Raw genomic sequence first — 7,217 nt, 5'->3', positions numbered from 1 at the left:
TGAAAGAGCCAGGGCCGTCAGGCACGGGTGAGTACGCACTCGTCTCTGCAGGTGCTCAGGTCGGGTCCCGCGGCGTGAATTCTCGCCACCGGATCCGACCCGCTCGTCTGCAGGCGGCCAAATACATATGCACCTTCTTTGATTAGATTGAATAGGTCTTCTACCTGCCTGCTTTTCAATTTTGTGTGTTCCTCAGGGGATCCATGTGATGTCTCTATGGGGGTACTTGCTGATGCCCATTTTTTAATATGCAGCATAGTGTATGATCATGGCCTTAGTGGGTACTTTGAATAGGGGCATATTACATTGTAGGACCCCATGTAATTAAGATGTTGGAAGGACCAGGAGATTAACCCTGCCCAACCAGTGATGGTGAACAATGGACTAGGTTATTGCACAATCTGTATAAACCCCCTGTATTGACTATATAAATACTCCATTTGGTGGTTATTACAGTAAAGAACAAGGTAGCTCATGACACCAAAGCACTGAAAAGATGAGGAAGCAGGTAGGTAAAAGCCTTGATCTCTCTATTGTAGGACCTCATGTAATTAAGATGTTGGAAGGACTGGGAGATTGACCCTGCCCAACCAGTGATGGTGGATAATAAGACCTGAAAAGCTAGCTCCTCCCCCACTCACCTTTCAGTTAGACTACTTTAAGGATGTGTTCACAAGTCAGGTTGCTACAGATCTGCACCAAAATCTGGAGCAAGATTTCACCCTTTTCAATAGAAATCAAATTGAAGGGGTGAAATCTGCTGCAGGCAACATGTGAACGCACCCTAAAAGAGGGTCAATGTTCCATTTTTTCCAAAGATCTGCTTTAACTTGTGCTTTAAAATAAATGTCATTTAAAGCACATTTAAAGGGGTTGTCCACAATTAGAAAACCGGGATCTACTTTCGTTCTAGAAACAGCAGCGCTCTTCTGCAGGCTCTGTATGAAATAGCAGCTCGGCTCCATTTACGTGGATGAAGCGAAGCTGTACTGCAATACCCAGACGGGAATGATGCGGTTTCTAGGGGAGAATGCAGACACTTATTTTTTTTATATTGAGGGCAACCCCCGAGGCCATATTAGGGCAGCCAAATTTACATCAGGCAGGAGGCTGCATGTCCGATTCTGGTCTGTGAATTGGACTAAAATAGGACATGCTGCAAGTTTTTTCATGCAGACCGTCGGGTCCATGTGAAGACCACTCATGTAAATAGCCTCACTTGCTATAGTGGGTCCAAGTGCTGTCCGTGAAATACATGGGCTGTTCTAAAAAATCACTTAAATTGTACCAAAATATTAAGATTAAGCAATGTACTAAGGTGTGTTTCTTTTTTTCATTCCAAGGGTAATGTTCCTTCATTTTGTCTCATTACTTTTATAGGAAAAACCTCTTAACCTGTCTCATGCACATGAATGTACCTGGTTTATAGATTGCTTTTTTATTTTATTTTATTTTTTTTACTGTATGATCATGCAATGCAGTTGGCATTTTTTTCCTGCATAGGGGTGTTATTTTACAGGGGGAGGAAAATAAAGCTCCCCGAATAAAATAAAAACATCCAGTTGCAAAGGCCCTGTCATTACTTATGTTTTCAGCAGTAGCATTTTTACTTATGATGCAGTTTTCCCTATTGATGCCTAAAATAAACAAAAATACTGCTTTATCCAAAGTCTCTGGTCTCTCTACAATGGTCATTTTGGGCTGCAGCATCTTGGCATGGATTCTTAAAGGGATTATCCCACTTCTAGCTGTTTTGCTGCAGGGAGCAGGCAGCTCTGTACATCACGTAGTGGCCCAAGTTGGTACTACAGATTGCATCCTATGGAAGTGAATGGGAGTCAGCCTGCAGTACCAATCTGCACAATGTATGGAGCTACAAGAAAGCAGCTAGAAGTGTGACATCCAAATGGAAAGCCTGAAGATCTGGAATGGGGTTATGCTACAAAGGAGTGTATTAATCAAACACCCAAAATAATAATAGTGATGGGAGAGGGGAGAGACATAGCCCTTAGAGTCCTCGTTTTATTGTATATCCAAGTGTGCTACTTCACACGAGTGTATGTGCAAAATCTCGTTGAAGCGCAACGTTTTTGTACATGAACTAGGTTGGATGAGGGCGATTTGCGCTTGTGTGCGTATTATGCTGTACTTTTACGCACGCCAGTTCACACGAATGCACAACACATCCTTTTCGCAAATTAAAAGGCAATTTATCCTAATGAGGTCCAAATGTTTTTTTCCCCATGTTTTGCGCAGTGCTTTCCCTTGTGTATTTGTGCACCTCCCATAAACTTTTATGGGGGCCTTTGCTGCACAAAACACAGAAAGATAAGAGCAGGTCCTACTTTTTTCCCCATGTGCGCAAAACACTCATGAGAACAAATCCATTAAAATCAATGGGTTCTATTCTGTGTTTAGTGCGAGAAGATTTTGCGTGTGCAAACACAATTGTGTGGAGAAACCCTAAGGCAAGAGTCACAATAGTATGAATATAGGAATTATATCCTGTTCATTTGGTTCCCACGAGTCCATCATGACCGCACATGGAGGTTGTCCTCTAACCTCTTGTAGGGACAGCAAGGTGGAGAGTTTAAAAGCACCCTCCACCCCTCTAAACTCTCTGGAGGGAATATGTCTTTTGGATTGCCATTCTAATCCATCTAGAAATGGAGTCCTTTTGAGTCTGCTTTCCCTCTATTTGGGCTCTGGAAGTGAACATAAAGATTAATATCCTTCCTGAAAGACTCTGAAGCCTGTAAGTTGGTTAGTTCAGTAGGTTTAAAGAGTGGACTGCAGAGACTTAGTAGGAAATCAGTTCCTCAACCTGGTCCTAAGCAAAGGTTGAAGCCTATTCGCTCCCTTGATTCATCTCCGAATCCATCTATGATCTGCTAGATGGATGTTTAAAAAAAAAAAGACACCTATACTTTAACGGTTCTAGGACTATGTCCTCTTTCTAGACCTACTAGAAGGAAATCTAATGTCCTAGGCAAATTAGGATTATATCAGGTTGGGCTGATCTGAGCCATACCAAGAGCAAAACTTGTTCCATACTCGAATTTATGTAGGGGAAATAACTGATTTCTAATTCTCAAAGAAGGTGGTTATTGCCCTGTTAGAGAGGCCCTGATCGATAAATCTTTGTTAAAACTGACAGCTTGGATGCTGAAAAACATTTTAGATCACTGGTACCAGATAGAATCTTCTAACCCAAGGCCCAATCGGGGAGGTAGAGGCATGGGGACTTGAAAGGAACATCAATAGAGTGAACCAAGATCTCTTTGTCCATGATGGTGCAATGAGTATTACTGTGGTGCTGCTCTCCTGCATCTTCTGCGGGACTTGGCCATATGTGTTCCCTCCACTGCCCCTCATTCCCCAAGTCCATATTCCACTATTGCAAGAGGGAAGCCAGGCCTGCTGGGTTGTCCCTGGATTTAGTGAAAGAGTATTAGGTATTTCTCTGTGGCAAATAAGTCTAACTGAGGCTGCCCTCATCAATTTATCATGGAACTGAAGACCTCGTAGTTTACTGACCACTCTCCCATGCTTAGCTTTTGCTGACTCCAGCAGTCTGCTATGATGTTCTGGGAGCCTTTTACGTCCATAGCTGAAAGGGATGTTATTTTTGTTTTTGCAGTTGTGGATGGCTGGTGCTCCCCTGATGGGGAATAAAGGACACTGCTGTTATATTATCGGAGATCCTAAAATGTTTTTACCTTATCTCCTCTGCCTGTGAGCGTGCCTCCCGTATTGCTCTTAATTTCCTGAAGTTTGAGGATTGGGAACTAATAGGTGCCCAGGAGCCTTGGAAAACCTGGTCTGCAACTTGCGCTCCTCAGCCTGCATCTGAGATTAAAAGGTGACCTCACCAGGAAAGGGATCTCTTAACCTGATGATATGGTCTAATTTTCATATTTATCAATACTGGCTCTCTATCCTATGCTAATAGAATGTATTTCTGCAAAGGTCTAGAATGGAACTGCGCCCAGGGATCCATTTGTCTACACTGTCATCTGTCCCAGAATTCTCATTGCGTCTCTCAGACACATTTTCTCTCTCTGAAAGGGATTACAGACTGGATATTTTCCTCCTTTGGGCTCAGTCACAGGGGCATATTGTCACAGTGTATTACGCATGCATATTTCCCATGCGTAACAAACGGTGAACAGAGGCAACGCAAGTCAATAGACTTTCACTCTTCCATGCACACCTGCATGTGGGTGCTGCAATCTGATAGGCCGTGTTCACATCTCCTTCACAACTAGCCCTGGTCCTGCTGAAGTAAGCAGAGCACTTATTGATGATCAGTTAAAGACTTAGTAGGAGATTTGAATATGGTGCTATAGCAGGGGGATAGCTACCTCTTCCGTCTGCTGTGCCTCCATGCTCCGCAGAGCACACCTGCATTAAAGTGGATGCACAGTTCGGGGAAGGAGAAGAGCAGCAACCACCCATTAAGCCCCGGTCCATCCACACAAAAGGAACTGTCTGTGTCCACTGTCTGGATAGGAGGAACACTGGATCAGGGTGGGAGGTGCGCTTTTAAACTCTGTCCGCCGGTCAATTCAGAGGACAGCCTCCATCTATAAATGGACGATGTGGAAAGGAACATTAAGACCATCTTCAATTTTTTTTTTTTCCTGAACGTCCAATATTTTGGCTTGAAGTGTTGTAATGCAGAACTTTTAGCCTACAAAGCAAATGTTTTTTGTTGGGAGATAAAATGAGCACAAGAAAAGGCTGCGTACGCACACAGGAGCATGTTTGCAGGCAAAAAAAAAAATGCATCACATCTGTGAAATTCCGATCTTCACACACACTGGATGATGGCGTTTCCCATTGATTTCAATTGGAAACCTCACAGCGTTTAGCCTGTGCGCACCAGGCAATACATTAAAGGTCACATTGAAATCAATGGGCGATGCATTCCAAGGAATGTGAGGAGACAGGACATACCATGATTTTTTTTTTCCTACACAGTGATGCGGGAAAACATTATATATAACTCCATTTTAAAGGCTGGAGTTCACATTCACACAAGATTTGCGCATCTCACAACGCACACAGCACGTGCAGGTTTCTTGGCCATATGAAAGGGACCTCATAGGGAGTTCTAGCTTTTGCAAAGCCCTAAGCTTTAAGCAATGCTTGAGACGCTAACTCAAAGTGACAAACAATATGGCTGCACTTCCAGTTGCTTTACCACTGGAAATCACAATTGAAGTTGCTGCCCTAAGGAGTCTCCCAGGTTTTCTGCAAGCCACTGCCTTGTTAGGTACAGAGCTTCTGTATTAACAAGGACGTAGGAATGTTTACTTTGTTCCTCCCCTGTTGCTATCTTCACAGGGGAGCTCACATACACTCAAAGGCTGCAGGCTGACAGATCTGCAGACCCTGATAATCTCTGCCTGTCTGGGGAAGGGGTTTACACGGGATGGAATTGCCATGGATTTGCTGCGTTTTTCCGTTGTAGGATGGACAAACCGCTGCATTTACAGTGCAAGCCAAAGTCAATGTGTTTTAGCAAAAACTTGTTCTCACAGAACTGAATTTTTCCGCACTGCGGAATTGTTGCGTTGCGGTTTTTGAAGACGCAGCATGTCACTTCTTTGGATGTTTGTGGCGTTTTTCTCTCCATAAGCCTCCATGTATGCAAGCAAATCCGCACTAAAACGCGCTGCAAATAGTTTAGAAAACGCTGCAGATTTATACACACATCTCTTCCGTACAGAAAAACTGCACCTAATACGCAATAAATGCAAGATAAAATTAGGCTTGGCCGCGTTTTTGCCGCATTTGTGGAAATTCTGCAGCAAATCCACCCCATGTAAACCCAGCCTTAATATTTTGATCATTGGGCCAGAATTCGGAATTGTCCTGGGAGAGCAGAGGGACAGGCAATCAGATACCGGCCCTCAACTGACTGGATCACAGTCTGCAGCATGGGAAGTGCAGGACAGTGAACTACAGACAATACAAGACTTGCTTCACATCTCCATGAAAGTGGATTGTAAGCAGGACAACAGACAATGGGGAAACACACCTGAAAATGAGTAGTGCAAACAGCAGCAAATGAATGGGTAAGGAGACAAAGTTATATTTTAGAAAACTTGAAAACTCAGCTATGCTTTAAGTTCTTTCCCCTGTACCCTAGAAGTAGCCCCCAAATTGACCATAACCACAGTAATAAATGTATAGACATTAGCTGAGCGATGCTGTCCCCACTACCCAAAGCCATAGAACCCCTCCAAGTATGCTTAACTGTTCTAGACCTCCCCCAGTTCATTTTTAATCATTTGCAAATTTCACCGCCACCGATCTTGCTATAGCCGATTCGAGCACAACATATGGATCATTCATTTTATCGAAGCGCTTACAAATCCTTATCCTGTAGAACAGCGCCCTGTTCTAGTTTTACAAGGGACGTGACAAATTCTGAGCCTCATTTATAGACGTGAAGGATGCAGGGACATCTGAGTGGCATAATTGGAAACCATCCTACTTGGTAGTAAGATAGATAAGTGCACCATTAGATACTAAACATAAACACGATTCCTAACCTCACCCTTGTATGGCGGCGCTTTTTATGGAAGGTGGGTGGCGGGTTTTGGTGTTAAAGGCTGTAATGCCAAATGAAAGTGAAATTTACCAAGCAGCCAGATGTTCTAAACAGTTAAGTTAAAAGCTATTAACAGGAGTAAGCAAAGTTCATTAAGTTTTATTATGATAATTGTTGTTTTGGTTTTAAAGCGAATGGTGGGATTGCCGCTGAGCGCAACTGCTGTTTGTATTCATATTTGTCGAGGGTGAAGGCAGCGACGTTAAACTTTTATCAATTAAACTCGAAGGCACTACAAATGCTGCGAGGGAAATAACAGGGCCTGTATTCTCCATCATAATAAGCATGCTGCATACCATCATCAGGACCCTGCGGGGCCAGGCAATTATGGTTGTTGAGGCAGTCTGAATCATTTCTTTGGCGATAAATAAAAAGGCCATTGTGTGTGATCCATTGTGGCCTGAGTAGTTTGGTTTCCCCATGCAGCTGTATGCAGATAATTGCCGCAACAAACTTCATGTGTACAGTATACAAGCCAGCCGCTTCCCAAACATACACAGCGGCTATAGAGAAAAATGCTCGCATGCAGATTAATTGGCATTGTAGTCCTAGGAATCTAGCTTGAGCATATGGAGTTGAAATCATTTATAGGCCA

Source organism: Eleutherodactylus coqui, chromosome 6 (assembly GCF_035609145.1).
Source record: "Eleutherodactylus coqui strain aEleCoq1 chromosome 6, aEleCoq1.hap1, whole genome shotgun sequence".
Classification (NCBI taxonomy): domain Eukaryota; kingdom Metazoa; phylum Chordata; class Amphibia; order Anura; family Eleutherodactylidae; genus Eleutherodactylus; species Eleutherodactylus coqui.
This window is presented reverse-complemented; position numbering follows the sequence as displayed.